Below are 18,190 nucleotides of genomic sequence, written 5' to 3'. Positions count from 1 at the left end.
CACCGACACAACAGCTTGTGTGAGCACCATTAACAAAAGTCCCCTGACATTACAAGTTAACATCAGATACCATATGTTCCTTGTCGAAATTCCCGTTATAAACTTCTAGGACTTACAGACGGTATTCAGAACATAATATTTTGAGTAGGAACCAATTTCCGGAAACTTATTGTTTCTGTGCTACAGAAGTTTGAAAACATGTTTGCTAGGTGGGTAGAGACCTGTATAGTCATTGAGGTGGTGGTGGTGGGGGGGGGGGGCGGGAGGAGGTTACGTCGGGGGGTGAGGTTACGTCGGATCGTATTATGTCATTTGACGTTTATCTTACCTCTCTGACGTTGTTCTAGCCTCACTCATGTGAGTTTTAGAGCAACATGGTGGAGTACACGTTTGCACAATAACCGACATGATTCTTCACAATGGCAAAGCTCACGGCAATGTAAGAGCAGCTCGGCTTCATCAACATCGGTCTCCACGTCCTACTCCATCGCAGACCCTTTTCTCCATAATTAGGCGACGGCTTCAAGAAAGGATACCTTCACCGTCAGAAGGCGTGACTGTGGTGCTCGAAGGAGATGCCGCACATCCGAATTCTAGGATGCCGTACTGCATAACGTTAAACAGAATCTGTCAACAAGTATACAAGCAATTTCTTTGGCTTTTAATGAGTAGAACTGAAAAACAAGTGAAGTGCTGGGTGACGCCTCATCTATTATTAAGAAATGTGGTCTCGTTACCAGCATGATTTCAAATCGTTGCAGCACTGAAATGGTATGTTTCCGCACATTGGTTCCGATTAAAAATATCATGCACTTATTCCTCTCGACAAGTCCTAGACGTCTGGTCTTCTCTAACTCCTGTATTAATTTGAAGTAATAGTTTGGTAACACCCTGTATATACTTTTAAATCTACATCTACATTTATACTCCGCAAGCCACCCAACAGTGTGTGGCGGAGGACACTTTACTTGCTCGAATCCCTCTAATTTTACATTCGTTATCTCCTCGGGAGTTATAAGTAGGGGGAAGCAATATATTCGATACTTCAACCAGAAACGCAACCTCTCGAAACCTGGACAGCAAGCTACACCGCAATGCAGGGCGCCTCTCTTGCAGAGTCTGCCTCTTGAGTTTCCTAAACAACTCCGTGACGCTATCACGCTTACCGAATAGCCCTGTGACGAAACGCGCCGCTCTTCTTTGGATCTTCTCTATCTCCTCTGTCAACCCGACCTGGTACGGATCCCACAGTAATGAGCAATACTCAAGTATAGGTCGAACGAGTGTTTTGTAATCCACCTCCTTTGTTGATAGACTACATTTTCTAAGGACTCTCCCAATGAATCACAACCTGGCACCCGCCTTTCCCACAGTTAATTTTATATGATCATTCCACTTCAAATCGCACCGTATGCATACTCGCAGATATTTTACAGAAGTGACTGCTACCAGTGTATTTTTCGCTATTATATAATCATACAATAAAGGATCCTTCTTTATAGGTATTCGCAATACATTACATTTGTCTATGCTAAGGGTAAGTTGCCACTCCCTGCACCAAGTGCCTATCCGCTTCAGTTCTTCCTGCATTTCGCTGCAATTTTCTAATGCTGCAACTTCTCTGTATATTACAGCATCATCCGCGAAAAGCCGCATGGAACTTCCGACAGTGCTTTCCGCATTATCTGATGGCTCGGTTAAATTCTGTCTCCCGTTTTCCATAACGACTCTCATTTCTCCTTCTATCATGTAATCGAACAGTTCATCTCGCTCACTCAGGCATTCAGAGTACTACTTCACCCTGCCAGCTCAATGCCTTCAACTGAGAAATTCTTCTTGCACTCTTGAAGCTGCCGCCTTTACTTCTAATATCACCGAAAGTTGTTTTTCTTTACTTCAGTCTATGGACATGTGGTGTGTGTACTGTGAGACCTTCAGGACACACACCATCAGATTATTTGACAAAGTAGGCGAGCGTCAGCCATATGTCTCGTGGTCTTATTGTGGCGTGTTTATCTTCTGCCGTTAGGTCAGACAGAGAAATGCCACTTGCACGCTTGGAGTAGCAGACTAACGGTGACCAATTTGTTCTGGATGCTATATACAATTGACAATCTGAAGTTCCTTTGGTATTGGTACGTTAATCTTATTCTCACATATATCTCTGATACTTGACAGAAGTGTCTATACATTTATCTTCAAAGCTATGTACAGGAATATGGTTATCTTACTAGGCGCAGACTGAAACTTGACTATAGACTGGTACAGACTAATGTAGAACTCGTACAGACTAATGCAGACTGGTACAGACTGATGCAGACTGACTAATCGGAGATCTGTACACTTGTCATATTACCTCGTGCGTTCATGTATCAATGTGCGAGTGTGATCCGCGAGGAGAAAAGGTTCTACGTTAGCAGAAATCTCATTGGCTGCGTTACATATTAATACACGGATCGGCGGAAGCAGAATTTGGTCCGTCTCTATGGCAGCGCCATCTCGTAGAGCGGAGACGGACGAGCGCTGCGCCTGCGCTGTTGTGGTTAGCGGGGCGCGCTCAAGTGGGAAAGTTGTGTACGCACTGACTACGCGGAACTATGTACACAACAGGTCACAAATTTTTTGTAATGACACACAATTTGTGGCCGTAGACGTGAAGTAAAGGAAATTTGTTCTACATTCGGGTCACTGTTCAATTCGCGACCATGTCACTAACTGTAAAAATTGCTTTGACTTTTCTAAATGCTGAATCTGTCCTTCCGTCAACCATTCCTTATTCGGTTTGTACACATTTTTCGTTCAACCATTTCGCTCTAGCTACCCGAGTGACTTCCTTCGTCTGTGGCAACCGTGACAGCGCAGTGGAAGAGCCTGATATTGCAGGCGGCGAACCAAAGATTGAGCGAAGGCAGCTCTAGCGCTAGCTAGAGTCTTGGGGCAAGTCGCATCGGCGCGCCGGGCACGTCGCTACGTCGCCCCTCCCGGCGGCGCACAATGAGCACGTCGCGAATTTACATGCGGCTCCCGCTGGCTGCGCCACTCCGTTAAGCAGACAATGCGCCGGGAATTTCGACATATTTAGCACGGCCGCGGCCGGGCCCAGGAGGCGGATCCCCGAGTGTGGGGGTGCACAATGGGCCGACGCAGCCGCCCCGCCGATGCCGCCCCCGCCGCCGCCGACGCCGCCCCCGGCGCACGTCCCTGCCGCCGCACGTACCGCGGCGGAGCCCCACTAAGCCGGGTAGCGTTTTAACGGCGCTGCATTTTATTTTAAAAGCCTGCCCGGTCCTTTCTCTTTTGCGCGCCGCCGAAAAAGTCCTTGCCCCCACGCGTTCGCGAGCCATCGTGGCGTGAATGCTATTTTACGGAAAGACCCTTAGCGAGCAAAGAGAGGAGAGTGCCATCTGAAATCTCAAACACGGCAAGGACAATGGACGACGTAAAAGACAGGTTTACTTGTGAATATTTCATGTATGAAATTATTCATGTGGGTAGGTTCTACGGTACCCGTGTCGTGAAGATGTAAGGCTACGGTATCCCTGGAATAAAGAAGGATGTTGACAACTCAGCATGCACAGTAGCCACTGCATATATACACTTTAGCCCCTTACATATATTTTGCGGTGTAGTAGTATTATTCGATGAAATATTACGAAATAAAAGCACAGGACCTTAAAGTGTTCATATAATAATTTATTACATCAAGATCGCCTAATTACAACAGACAGTCACGTTACGGTATCAGCATTAGATTATGGCCTTCAGATACGATGAATACTCCATAAGCTGTCCGTCACGATGTACTGGGTGATCAAAAAGTCAGTATCAATTTGAAAACTGAATAAATCACGGAGTAATCTAGATAGAGAGGTAAAAATTGTCACACATGCTTGGAATAACATGGGGTTTTATTAGAACCAAACGAAAACCAAAAAATGTCCGACAGATGGCGCTTCATCTGATCAGAATAGCAGTAATTAGCATAACAAAGCAAGACAAAGCAAAGATGATGTTCTTTACAGGAAATGCTCAATATGTCCACCATCATTGCTCAACAATAGCTGTCGTCGAGTAATAATGTTGTGAACAGCACTGTAAAGCATGTCCGGAGTTATGGTGAGGCATTGGCGTCGGATGTTGTCTTTCAGCATCCCTAGAGATGTCGGTCGATCACGATACACTTGCGACTTCAGGTAACGCCAAAGCCAATAATCGCACGGACTGAGGTCTGGGGACCTGGGAGGCCAAGCATGACGAAAGTGGCGGCTGAGCACACGATCATCACCAAACGACGCGCGCAAGAGATCTTTCACGCGTCTATCAATAGGGTTTTTTTTGTTCTAATAAAACCCCATGTCATTCCAAGCAAGTGTGTCAATTTTTACCTCTCTATCTTCAATATTCCGTGGTTTATTAAGTTTTCAATTTTATACTGACTTTTTGATCACCCGTTATATGCATACTAAACTAAATTCCGTCCTAACAGACCTAGGCCCAACGGTACCGACGGACCACCATGTGACCCTAAGCCCAGAATCGTCTCGGGATACGCATAAGGAAGCGCATGTTGTCAGCACACCTCTCTCCCGGACGTCGTCAGTTTTCGTGATTGTAGCCGCTACTTCCTAATCAGGTAGTTTCTCACAAGGCCTGAGGCGGCCCCCTTACGAACAGCGCTCGGTAGACGGGACAGTCACCCATCCAAGTGCTAGTCAAACCCTACAGCGGGTAACGCCGGTGATCGGATGGGAACCGGTGTTACTACTGCGGCAAGGCCGTTGGCGTGTATGCATACTAAACGTTATGAAAACTATATACTATATGTGCCAATAAAATATACATCATAGCGTCACATGGGAAATGGGACTAGGACTGAAATAAGTACGCATATAACAGCATGCTATATATACACGTTCCAAAACACCCCACACAAAACTGGCTTCCTTCTGGGGCTCTTACTTCTGTTGGTGACAGAAAGATAGAGTGAATTATTTGGATAGCCCGTGGACGAGAAACCATTAGCAGACGCAACAGAAGCACCGTCGTAGCGTCAGTCATGCAGTACAGGTTCGAAGTACGTATGTTACAGACTTTCTCCTGCTTACGCCTTCCGGGATGGCCGAGCGGTTCTAGGCGCTACAGTCTGGAACCGCGCGACCGCTACGATCGCAGGTTCCAATCCTGCCTCGGACATGGATGTGTGTGATATCCTTAGGTTAGTTAGGTTTAAGTAGTTCTAAGTTCTATGGGACTGATGACCACAGAAGTTAAGTTCCATAGTGCTCAGAGCCAATTGAACCATGTTTTCTCCTGCTTACACAAATGGAGGAAATCATTTGGTCCTTTTTTGCAGTTGATATGGTCCGCAGTAGGCCTGATAGAATTTTTGGAACATCCATTTTAGTTCATGGCACCTTCAAATACATTCCCTTTTTTATTTTATTTTTATTTTCATCTTTTTTTACAATATCGTCGTCCGAGAACCGGGCCACAGTTTACAGGACCGCCACGCACAGAAAATGGCTGAAGTCTTTCGACATATTCCTACGATCCCGATCTCGGATAACCTTGAAAATTTTATTGACATGTGTTTCCGTTTCCGAGATACAGAGGTTCAGAAATACCTTACATGCACCCGTAAAATATGCTATTAATGCCCGGTGTGAGGCGAAATCGTAGTTTATAAAAAGACTTAGCAAGCAGAAATATGCTGTAAGAGTATCTCTGATGACAACAACAGATTCTTGAGAAACTCCTGTTCTAGCAGCGCGGAACATGAAATTTTTTTTGTGCACGTAAAATCCAGTCTGAATTGTAAAATTAGTTTCGCGTTATTTCAATTTTAAATAAACCATTAAAATTTTACTGACGCATAAAGCTGCTTCTCTTTCACGCCATCTTGTTTCTGTACAAATTGTAAATAGCCTTCCGCTTCCTGCCACCTTCAGAAATTGAAAGAGAGCGTTCTACTCAACTTTGTCAAAAGCTTTCTGCAAGTCTGAAAATGCTAGAAACTTGTGTTTGCCTTTCCTTAATCTATCTTCTAACATAAGTCGTGGGGTCAGTATTGCCTCGCGTCTTCCAACATTTCTACAGAGTGAATACTGATCTGCCCGAGGTCGGCTTCTACCAGTTTTTCCGTTCGTCTGTAAAGAATTCGTGTGGGTATTTAATCTGTCTTATACATTTTGCTCACGGGATGGTAAAGTTTCGTCATGGCTGGCTCTTCCGAGGCTACCAGTGGTTCTAATGGTATACTGTCTAGTCCCAGGGTCTTGTTTCAACTTAGTTCTTTCAGGGCTCTGTCAAATTCTTCACGCAGTATCGTATCTCCCATTTCATCCTCATCTACGTCCTCTTCCATTTCCATAATATTGCCCTCAACTACATCGCCATTGTATAGATCCTTTATATACTCCATCCACCTTCTGCCTTCCCTTCCTTGCTTAGAACTCGTTTTCCATCTGAGCTCTTGATATTCATACAAGTGGTCCTCTTCTCTCCAAAGGTCTCTCTAATTTTCAACTTGGCAGTATCCATCTTACCCCTAGTGATATATGCCTCTACATCTTTGCATTTGCCCTGCAGCCATCCCTACTTAGCCACTTTTCACTTGCTGTCCATCTCATTTTTTAAATGTCTATTGCTTTTTGCCAGCTTCATTTACTGCATTTTTATATTTTCTCCTTTCGTCAATTAAATTCAACATCTGTTCTGTTTCCAAGGATTTCTCAGGAATGAATACCACAACAACAACCTCTTCTCATATGAGTGACATGCCTTGCTGTGGCTGTGGATAAACAGTGGAAAAATGTTCCTGTCGGACTACATAAAAGCCGAATATTTTCCTGTTTAAAAGACTCTGACCAGACGAATATGCTCTTATTTAGAAGGACCTGACCAGCTGCTTCAATCTACTTTCCTCAGAATCTTTCAAAATGTTCCCAAAAGTTTTCGCATGGGAATTATTTGCGCTTTTTTATGCCGAGAGTGTTGGAGACATTGGTAGTTAGAAAGAGATGGAAAATTAATATCTACTATAAGACAGTAGGTATTGGTTGTGGTTATGAGCAGGAAATGAACGTATTCTTGGTGTAAGGAGCGATTGAACAATGGAAAAACGTTGTGTGGAGTGATGAATCACGGTACACAATGTCGGGATCTGATAGCAGGGGGTATGGTGAACGCCCGGTGAACGTTATCTTCCAGTGCCAACAGCAAAATTCGGAGGCGATAATGTTTTGGTGCGGTCGTGTTTTTCATGGGGGGGGGGGGGGGGGCTTGCACCCCTTGTTGTTTTGAGTGGCACTATCACAGCACAGGTCGACGTTTATTTTTAAGTACTTTCTTGCTTCCCAGTGTTGAAGAGCAATTCGGGGATTGCGATTGTATCTTTCAACACGATCGAGCGCCTGTTTAATAAAGCATGGCCTTTGGCAAAGTGATTACACGACAATAACATCCCTGTAATGTACTGGCCTGCACAGAGTCCTGACGTAAGTCTTACAGAATACCTTTGGGATGTTTTGGAACGCCGACTTCGTGCCAGGCCTCACCGACCGACATCGATACCTCTCCTCAGTGTCAACAGCAGCTGCGTTCTACTGAAGATGGCGGACAGATGTGTCGCCGAAATATGGAATCATATTGATTTTTAGGATTCGGCATCAAACCCGAGGAGACTGTCGGATCCTGTGCGTATTTAGAAAACGTGACTTGTTAAGGTTTTGGTTCGGTAGTATTCACATGTGCCGGCACATGTTTTTATCGAAACTGAATTGATAACATTCACCTTAAACGCCTCTCTCATGCATCCTGACCACCAGGCTGAAACGTTTTGTCATGCTTATCTCTTCCTCAAGAACAGTTGGTCACTTAAGTCTCTCCATACTCTGTGAAATTCTTCTTATAATTTCTCTAGTTTCTGCTATTTTGGATAATCAAAATGAATTCTTCTTTATTTCATCATTCGTTTGTTGTACAGTGTCGTCAGTTAACTTCGGTACGTGGCCCTTATCAAGTTATTTTCATCGCATATGATGATGGCAACACGCCGTAGTCAATTATTAATATAACTCAGTGAGTGTTATGGCTCAAACATATCAATATACATACACTGATGTGCTTATTACAATGTGAGACTCACAAGCAAAAAAGGAAACAGTTTGCTACATGCATTTACTCTGGTCATATCCTTGCGCTGAAGATGTGCAGTAGTCAGATTCTAAGTAACACTCACATTGTTTGGTGATATTAACGATGTAAAGATCAGGTGCTTCTACCATTAAATTCATCGCTGGAATAGGAGGAGTTTGTCACGAGCAGACCTTTAGGACGCCTCTTACACTGGATCTTTTATAGCACCTAAAACTCTTACGGGTGCTAGCAGTTTGTTGAAAATATTTATTCCTGAGTAGTGTATACTCTTTTGGGGACAAGATAAGTGATTTTTTTAATCATTGTGGAAACCATTATTATACGTAGTAACTATTCCATAGGCTGAGCTGTTGATATTAAAAAGAAATATATTATTTATGACAAATTTCGTTAAGGAATAAACATATTGGGAAGCAGCAGCTGGTGTCCACGGTTCTCTAAGAGACTTCTGTCGGACGCTCTTGAGAACATGCCACCTATAATTTGTATCACACGCTTGTGTACTCGAAAAACCATGACCTAGCGTCATGAACTACCCAAAAATGATCCAGTATGAAATTAAGGAATCAGAGAAAGGAAAGTGTGTTAGTACTTGTTTTAAACTTTGTATATCCTACTTCTGACAACATCCATGTTATAAAAAGCGATTTGTTTAGCAGCTTCCGCAGTTCTATGGTATGATGGTTCCAACTAAATTTGTCGGGAAATTTCATTCGCAAGAATTTAAACCTGTCAACGTTTTCTACATGATTGCCTCAATTATGCTCTCTGAAGTTCATGACAATGATGTTCTTTTTAATTTTACGTAGCACTATTCGTGTAATTTGTGTTTCTTATGTGGTCGAGGGTAGGCGGCTACGTGCTTATATTGCAACTTGCGTCTCCATAATGTTACTTGAATAATTTCCTAAAATGCTTACTTAAGTGCCAAAACGTTAGAGATTAAAGTAATTAGATGTACCTAAGACCTACAGTTGCAGTCACTTACGTTGGTTCCTTTTTTTCAGGTATGTACAACATTTTGTTCTTTGGTGCCTGGAGAATTTGGTGATACATGGTAAGCAGAAAAAACTAATTTAAATTAGGAAATACTCCACTGTGAACCATATTTGTCACACACTGCAGGTTGTTACCTATACAGTGGCAAATATTACTTTATAACAGCTATTTTCAGATTTCTCTTACACTAGGGACGTAAGGCTTCACCACTATCATACTGGTATCGTCAAGAAGTTAAGCCTTTCATGTCATTGAAACGTATGTGTACCACAATAGGTTATCAGAGGAACAGTGGGAATTCTGTGTATGTTATTGCTAGGTATCAATGTTACAATTGTTAAGCCTGTAAAAGGTTTGCAGTTGTGGTTCTGACTTCGTTTCGTTGTTGACCCCTATGTTCCTACGCGCTCCGTATTGTCACATCGAATTAGTTTGCGCCACTCACACAGGCAGCCAGATCAACCGATGTACAAAGCGGGCTGCTGTCGCGTGTTCTCGGACAATACGTGTCAACATATTGCACGCCCGTATTGACGTTTGTCGCCTCACAAATGGCGTACATTGTGAGTACATGTAAAGTTGGTTAGAAACTTGGAAACATGTACGCTCCAGTGATATATTTCCGTATGTCTTGTAGTTTCTGCAAAGTCATCTACAGAAAACTTTAAGGTCATTGTGAAGAACCACTTATGTTCCACCCCGAAAGGTGTTGTAAAACAAAACTGTGGAAATTTTTTTGTCCCTTCTGACTAAGACATTAATTAAAGTAATGATACTTTAATGTTTTTTACTCCCAAAAAATGCGGTGGTGAAGGGTCAAAAGCAGGCCTGCCGCGTTCTGAGCTCACGTATGCAAACTCGGGCTGAAGTATTTATAGTTTCGACAGTGACGAATGACACAGTGGAATCGGTGAAATAAAGACACTACGTCCATCAGTCACAGCTTTTTTATTAAATATTTCTAAGACATACAATAAGATTTTCAGATGAGCTCACTAAAAAGTGATTTCAGAGGGTGGTTTGAATCGGTTTGAAATTCTTTAAGTGGAATCTTCATTTGATTAATTAATTTAAATGAACGGGAAACCATGGCAACAAAACTCTTTGAGGAAATTAGCAGAACCGTGTTTACTCATCACTGCACTGATTTAAGAGTGAAGTGGTTTACTGCACTTACACAGTGAAATTAAAAACAAGGAAACTAATCATGTGACGAGGTAAGATAAAATGTACTGTAATGATTACAGTAGCATGATACCACTTAAGATTAAGAAGAAAATGCGAATAGTGGGGGAGCGACGGAGGACAACTTTCAGAAACCACTGAAAGATTTAAACTGTTTATATAAAATGTATTTCCTTGGAAGGAATATAAAATGCCAAATGATATAAATTGTGTTCAGGAAAAATTGTTGCTGACCTTAAGCTACTGAGTAACGAACAAGAAAAGTCTAAAACTGGAAGAAGAAATAGATTTGCAGAATAAAATTCTAAAATATATACTGCAGCTGCTGCAAACAAACAGCTATGAATAAAATAATAGAAGAAATATATGCTGTACTTGGGAACAGGACATGAAAGCAACGGGCTACCGATGCTACGTAATTAAGATAAAGTAATGGGGTAGTGACTGTTCAAGATCCTAGAAACAAGTACAGATCTTAAGAAGATGTGTCGCAGAGCATATATCATAACTGCAGCACAAAAAGCGTAGCAATATTATGTCGAAACTATTTGCACAAAAATTGGTATTAGAAAAGAATTTAGGTTTTATTATAATCTAATGTGGCCACTGTACCGTAATTATCTTTTCCCGAACTTCCGACTGGTCTAAATAAGAGATTTTCCTCCACATGAAACCGAGCCGAATAGGCACTGATGGGTTTTCGAGATATTGCCTAACAAGTTGGATCGACCAAAGTGCAGCATAAATTATCGGAAAAAGCATACAGTAAACATGCGACGTTAAGAGAGAACAAGGGAGAACGTTTGTCACTGTAAAGAGAAGACGGTTAGGATTTTGTGAGCTTCATGTGGTTGGACGTTTCGGCAGTACATTTTGGTCTTGAGGGGATGTTGAAATTTGAGCCGTTATTGCATTCGGTTTTATATGTCAACACCCACTCTTAGTCACGATTCTGAATGTTCGTCCACACTCTCGGATACAGTGGCCTACATTAACAAGGGCCACATTGCCCGACAAAGTGTGTGCAGCTTGACAATCACTACATACGCTTCAAATTATTTCTATGAGATTTTGGACGCCTTGAAACCGTGTAACCTGCTAATGTCACAGTCTTCCAGATACGTCCTGCAAAATCTCAGGTACCTCAAACTTTCGATCCGTGAGTGTATTACTGCAGCGCTGCATCTACATTTCAAGCGACACTACCAACACGGCAAAGGCGACTACCCTCCCGCCCTCACGCTAATATGAACGTGTGTATTACCTGTTTGGCTAATATTGACTTGGAACGTGTAATGACTATCACAGTGGTTCTCAACCCGGACGTAATTATCCCCTGAAGGGTAAATGTCAATTGTGTTTCGGCCACGAAACTAAATTATTTTTAAAAGACTAATACTGTTATCACTATTTCGTAAGATCACATAAGATCTCCCTACCCCCCCCCCCCCCCCCCCCACCCCTCCCACATTTTTTTTAATCCTAGCAAGTGGTGGAGGCTACAACTTGTGAAACCAATGTGTGAACGACATCTTTCTCACATTGGCCACCGACTACACATGTATTTGTAACATGCATCAACGATAGGAAAATTGAGACGTATGCATCACATATGCTCAGATATCTCATGGAATTGCCTTCTACGGAGTTGTAGGTAGTTCCATAAATTGACAAGAAATTACTTCATTATTCACTTCGTGACAATAAACGCAGTAATTGACAACACACCATAACAGTAACCGTTTAATGGCTATAACGCTGCGTAGGGCCGGCGATGTATTGTTATTTTTATTACTATTATTTTTAACAGTACTAGTAGTAGTAGCGGCAGATGTAGTTAGAAAAAGCGTTCGCTGCCTGAAGACTTCCAATACCTGCTAGTTCACAAGTATAGAATTAAGCAATCAAGGGATTTACAAACAGTAGACTTAATTATAGTTCACACTTTTAAATTTGGTTGACTTTAATTGGGACGACGTATGTGGGTGCAGAAAATGTGCTAGGGTGAGATGGGGTGCAGAGGAAGCATGATTTGCAGCAAATGTCTCCCTCAATGTGGATGGAATTGTTTCTTAATTCTGTAAAAAAGAAAATTGTTGTTAATAAGCAGTGCAAATTCCCTCATTGACTCATTACTTCGTGGTTTAATAAAACACTTACAAAAACTAAATTTCACTTTTCTTTCCTCGTTTTACATTTTTATTGTTTCATTCAAAAATGAAAGTGTTCAAAGAAAATTCATTTTCGTTGGAAAGTTTACTTAGTAACTAATTTTGGTGGAAAGGGGTGGGAGAGGGTTACAGTTAGTATTTGATAGCAGCGATGGGAATGGTCTCGGAAGGACTGGGAACAAGCTACGCACTGTGAGTTCCGAAAGAGTCAGCAGCAGTAAAATTCGACCTAAATTTCCTAAACCATACTGTCAAAAACGTAGATGAAATTGAGTAAATGAATGCGTAGATCGCCAGAATAATACATAGATCAAAGTCGCACAATAAATTAATGAAACTTGGTGTGGTATATCGCCAGAAACAGTGTGCTTTTTACTCCCCTTGCCACGCTCTTCTACAGACATCTTAAACGGGTACTCATTAACGATTAAAAAACGTAATGGACAAGCACTTAAATTCCGAAGATACACAGAGTACTAGAGTCACTGAAAAACAGAAAGCACCTCCTTGCTACTTTTGGTTAATTGACGTATGTGATGGGTCGGACACAAACTAAATTATGCAACGAGTTTAAAAGTTATTACCTTCATTTCTGTATCAACTGGACACATACAGCATGATTTGCAAACTGTTTTGATGATTCTTTTCTACGTGACATTATTAAAATCATCAGCAATGGACTTAAGCTAACGAGATCAGATACTAGACATTTCCTCAAAGGAACATACGGTCGCTTTGGAGCGCTATAAATACCCCGTCGGCTATATGGAATCATCGAGAAAGATGACCCGACACGGAGGCGTTACAGAATGCCAGAGAAGATCTATCGTGTTTAGACTGAAAGGGGGAGGTGCAGAACGTTGAAAATTGCACAAATTATTCGTAAAATATTCCCGAGAGAGCCACTAGTGAAAATAGGGACAGGGATATTTAGTTGCCTTGTTATTTTTTTGTAATTTACGTGAGGATATCTATGCAGGCTTTTAAGGGAAGGACTAATACTGAATAAAATACAGATGAATATGTGCAGATCCAGTTCCGCTACGTTCGCTGCCCAGCGTGCTAGTACCATTTATTAGTAAATGAACGGATATAGTCCAACGGGGTGGGTGTTGTATTATGCTTATTTCTCAAACTTTTAAAATTTATCATATTGCTTGCATTTCTCTCACTATTACCACTTACATGTAGGAGGAGGGAACATGATTAGGTGACACTGTCCAATACAAAAATGATTCCGTTGTTACGGTAAATCCGTAACAATGGAATCATTTTTGTATTGGACAGTGATGAGCTATTTACTGAATTAGGCCAGACATGTGGTATCGTCACCTGCAGCTTTTGAGAACACATTGATTAGACGAACATTTTTGAAAACTTTCTGGTAAACAGCGATCAATTGTAAAATTGTGCTTTAAAAAAATCTTTATCTTACAAATCACATTCATTGGTGACCGATTTCAATACAATGGCGGGTCATCTTCAGACCGTACTCCAAAGCTGATGTGCTGAAACGAATCCACGGAGCAGGCTCTGCAGAAGTCGCCACTTGCTGTCAACTGCTAAACAGCAGACAGCCACATCTGAAGATTTCTGCAGTTCCTGCTACGTGGTTCTGTCTCCACGCATCAGCTTTGGAGTACGGTCGAAAGATGACCCACCTGCACTGAAACCAATCAGCGATAAATGTGATTTGCGTGATCTAGGTTGTTTTTAAGAGCTAGTAGACAAATAGTAAGTAAGAGCATATAATTATAAATAATTATTACTTTGGGGTCACTTAAAGTATTATTCTGAAAGAACAACGAGGGTGTACGGAACTTGGATTGGACTAAATGGTTCAAATGGCTCTGAGCACTATGGGACAACATTTGAGGTCATCAGTCCCCTTGACTAAGAACTACTTAAACCTAAGGACATCCCACACATCCATGCCCGAGGCAGGATTCAAATTTGTGACCGTAGCAGCAGCGCGGTTCCGGACTCAAGCGCCTAGAACCACTCGGGCACAGTGGCCGACGATTGGACTGAGACACAATAGTACAAAGGCTAGGATTCCAGACTGAATCACCACAAAGAATCACGTAATTCATGCACAATCGCATAATTAGAGAATATGGGATTAATTTTATTCCCATATACAGCTCAAAGAAGCAGAGACGAAGGCAGATGTCAGTATCCATCGTTACTAGATGTATAAGCGGTTTCTGTCATTTCGTTAACAATTTGGAAAAGTCCTCAATGGCAATAATTCACTATTGCTTTTGAGATTCGTTCAGCACAAGAATGGAGATTGGAAAACGGGGCTATATTCTATACACGACGTTGAAATCATTAAGCAAACATATTTAACACGAAAGCGAGTTCACAATGCTCAAGGCACATGGCTCTCTACATGTGGTGTGATGGTTCAGGTTCGGACAAAACTGGCACTACCGAACCACGCTCCCACACAAAAGCAATTGTATTCGCTATAATAAAGAAAGCCAAAATGTATCCCTAATATTGAAAGAGAGGAGATAGAAAATTTCTACCAATGAAACCAACGTATTGTAATACCCGTATCCTCTCTGTAACGAGCCATCACACAGGAGCATGACCACCCCCTTAATTATTCAGCGATGAAGTACCTAGTGCTGCATCTCGCCGAAACGGTTCCAGTTTCAAACCTCGGTGGTGGGGAGAGAAGTCCACTGCCTACGATCATCTACATCACGACAAAATCTGAATATATCGTTCATATTTGACTCTGCTCTCACATTCGTTCTCTGCTAAATCATCCCAGTACCTTGCCATACGTTAACACCATACATGCTAACCGTAGTTGACGGGAAAAAATCTGAATTTCAGATACGCATATATCCACTCTCTCATGATAAAATGTAATATGAATAGGAACAGGAAATGATTATTATTGAAAAAATAAATGTACTGATTTGTCTGTCCCGCCTCCATAAACTACTGATAACTCGAATAGATACCTTGCATTATGAAAACCAGAACGGCAAGTACAACAGAGGCGTCGTGAATGCGATTGTGGAACTATTCTGTGTGAAACCACACCTTAAACGTAGTTGCCCGATTTGGTTTGTATCAATGCTGTCTCTCCTAATGTTTCTGCAAAGAATGCTATAGGATGCACAGCCATGTAAGACGGTGTAGGCCCGCCCGGTTGGCCGTGCGGTCCAACGCACGCTTTTCCGGGCGGGAAGGAGCACCTGGTCCCCGGCACGAATCCGTCCGGCGGACTTGTGTCGAGGTCCGGTGAACCGGCCAGTCTGTGGATGGTTCTTAGGCGGTTTTCCATCTGCCTCGGCGAATACTGGCTGGTTCTCCTTATTCCGCCTCAGGTACACTATGTCGGCGATTGCTGCGCAAACAACTTCTCCACGTACGCGTACACCACCATTACTCTACCACGCAGACATAGGGGTTACATTCGTCTGGTGTGAGACGTTTCCTGGGTGGTCCACCGGGGGCCGAACCGCACAATATCCCTGGGTTCGGTGTGGGGTAGCGGCGGGGTGAAGTGGACTGTGGTAGTCGCGGCGGGCACGGAGCCTCTTCGCCGTTTCTAGGTCCCCGGTTAACATACAGTACATTACAATACAAGACGGTGTATAAACAATCGCCGTAAAAAGACCTGAACCAACAGGGATCACAGATAAATATGACGCCATGTCAGTAACAATAGGTTTCAAAGTCAATAGGAATTGTTCTTGTCGCGTATAGGGGCCAATCTCAACCAGTTTACGAGCGATATCGGGTAGTGCTCCGCATGCATTGCACCTCGCCAAAGGCTCCTGCTTACGGCGGCACCTGCAGCTGTACTTCCTTAATGTGACGAACAACCGGACTGTAGGTGACTTGGAGACTCAGTTCAAACCATGCAAGAGGTTGCAAGAGGTGAACAGTTCTAGGAACGTAACTGCCAAAATCATGTCTATCCTTAGACTGTGATTTCGTGAAAGTACGTCTTGTAATCAGAACAACTCATGAGCCAATAATCAGTCGTGTAACGCAGTCTGACTTCGAGAATAAAGAAGGGGTAGTCACAACAGCACCCACTTACAATAAATAGCGCTGCCATGGAATGGCAGACATAGATTGTATACGTGAATACCAAATACTGTAAAATCACTCATAACATCCAATCAAAACTATAATGTACTTATATTCATCTTAAAGTGAAACGCAGTGTCATGCATAGAATATGATATTTGTTAGCATCAATAGGGAAAAGCTCTATACTGACTAATTTCGATATCAGTACTGTGTGTACCCAAACTTTATCCTTCACCGATATCCAGGTTTTGCTCAAGTGATATTCACGAAAGTATAGAGAAACTTAAAGTACAGGAGAGAACGACAGAACTCAGTACATAATTCTTCGGATTGAATGTTTCTTACGCCGTAAAGTAACCAGCTTCCAACTTATGAAAAGGTCAAGGAATCTGGCTCTGTAATATCTTATACCTGGGTACTAGACCTCCTGCTTAATTCATCATCTGTTAAGCACACAAAATAACAGAAAAATAAGTGCGATACGAGTATTATACGAACAAAGTGACTCAGAACCCTACTGATCTCAACATGTCTCCAATCTGTTCTGCCACAATTAACTACCATACTTCTCGCTACACGATGTGCAACAAAAGTACAATTTCACGACATTGGAAAGCAAAGCCCAGCTGACCATTAAGCTCTCTCATTTTCCGGAAGCATGGCAGAACTCAGCCAAAGGTGTACACGCTACCCGCAGGGTGTCAGCGCGAAGAGTGTCATTATCAGTACTGGTTGCTAAATATGTTTGCAAAATTTACAAATATAAGTTCGTGAATTAAAGAAACAAATCTAGAAAGATTGTAAATGCTGTTTAACTCCCATCTTTCAAAGTAAAGTACGCCAAAGGTCCAATGGGGCGCTTAACCTGCAGTATGTGGAAGGTAATTTCAGCCCATCACTGTTCCTTTCATGGTGGTTTTTCTCATACTGTGACCTGGGGCAAACATTTATGGTATCACATTAAACAAGGTGTTTGTTCAGCATTATCGGTGGCCAGTGGTTGGTCTTCCTTGTATATTTCATGATGAGAATGCTGTGGACACTTCAGTCTTCGAAAATGAACATCCGTGTTCTCAAGGCTGCATCCATATGGTCCTGATTTGACGAATTCTCAGGGTCACTATCGTCGTTGGGTTGGTCGGCTGTATCAGTAGATGTTAATGGCATAGAAAATGTTTGGTAGCGCTTGCAACAGTGGATGAAACATATATCAATATCCCCACAAATCTGTAGCCCTGCGTGACCTGATCATCAATTAGTGGATTCAGCTGGGTATAGCACTCTGAAAAAACTTATGGAACCTCTTGCTCGTCGTACTGAAGCCACTGTCAAGCCAAGAGGTGATTGTACGCAACATTGGCATCATGTCTTTTGAGAGTTACTAATTTTTCTCTTCAGTGTGCATATCTTAGGTACATAAAAGTTCTCTACTTCCGATTAAATTCGACGTTTGACACTTACTATATGAAAACATCATGTTCCATAGAAATTGAGTTCGAAGACGTGTCATTGTGTACAGCTTGTTACAACCTAGCAGTTGGCGTGGGAGAACTAGTTGGACATGCATGGTTTAGGCAGGCGTCGTGAAACATCTTGGCCGACCGCTGTGGTCG

This window comes from Schistocerca serialis, chromosome 7 (genome assembly GCF_023864345.2).
Source record: "Schistocerca serialis cubense isolate TAMUIC-IGC-003099 chromosome 7, iqSchSeri2.2, whole genome shotgun sequence".
NCBI lineage: Eukaryota > Metazoa > Arthropoda > Insecta > Orthoptera > Acrididae > Schistocerca > Schistocerca serialis.
The sequence above is the reverse complement of the archived record's forward strand: the minus strand, read 5'-3'. Positions refer to the sequence as shown.